The 565-nt window shown below is 46.9% G+C and overlaps 1 long non-coding RNA gene across 11 annotated transcripts in view; it reads left to right on the top strand.

Annotated features, from left to right (window-relative positions):
- Positions 1-559, top strand: part of LOC106944456 (uncharacterized) — an 8,040-nt gene extending 7,481 nt beyond the window's left edge. The window contains exons 4-6 of one of the 11 annotated variants that reach the window (XR_001424307.1): positions 46-183; positions 241-381; positions 472-510. This is a non-coding gene — a long non-coding RNA (uncharacterized LOC106944456). Of the gene's footprint in view, positions 1-45 lie in introns of all 11 variants that reach the window. The other 10 variants (XR_001424310.1, XR_001424314.1, XR_001424315.1 and 7 more) reach the window with 10 other exon arrangements.
- Positions 560-565: the final 6 nt, after the last annotated feature.

Here is a 565-nt window from a genome sequence, read left to right as displayed (position 1 = left end):
TTGTTGTGGTTGTAGTTGGCTCTTGAGTTGGAGTGGGAGCTGTAGGTGTAGTTGTTGTGGTTGTAGTTGGCTCTTGAGTTGGAGTGGGAGGTGTAGTTGTGGTTGTAGGAGGCTTTGTAGTTGTCGGAGGTGTAGGTGTAGTTGTTTTGGTTGTAGTTGACTGTGGAGTTGTTGTAGTGGGAGGTGTAGGTGTAGTTGTGGTTGTAGGAGACTTTGTAGTTGATGGAGTGTGAGAGGTAGGTGTAGTTGTTATGGTTGTAGTTGTCTCTGGAGTTGTAGTGGGAGGTGTAGTTGTAGTTGTTGTAGTTGGCTCTGGAGTTGGAGTGGTAGGTGTAGGTGTAGTTGTGGTTGTAGGTGGCTTTGTAGTTGTCGGAGGGGTAGGTGTAGTTGTTTTTGTTGTAGTTGACAGTGGAGTTGTAGTGGGAGGTGTAGTTGTAGTTGTTGTAGTTGGCTCTTGAGTTGGAGTGGGAGGTGTAGTTGTTGTTGTAGGAGGCTTTGTAGTTGTCGGAGGTGTAGGTGTAGTCGTTTTGGTTGTTGACTCTTGAGTTGGAGTGGGAGGTGTAGG

This window comes from Poecilia latipinna, unplaced genomic scaffold, assembly GCF_001443285.1.
Source record: "Poecilia latipinna isolate Pla-1442-1.1 unplaced genomic scaffold, P_latipinna-1.0 Scaffold10530, whole genome shotgun sequence".
Taxonomy (NCBI): Eukaryota; Metazoa; Chordata; class Actinopteri; order Cyprinodontiformes; family Poeciliidae; genus Poecilia; species Poecilia latipinna.
This window is presented reverse-complemented; position numbering and strand designations above follow the sequence as displayed.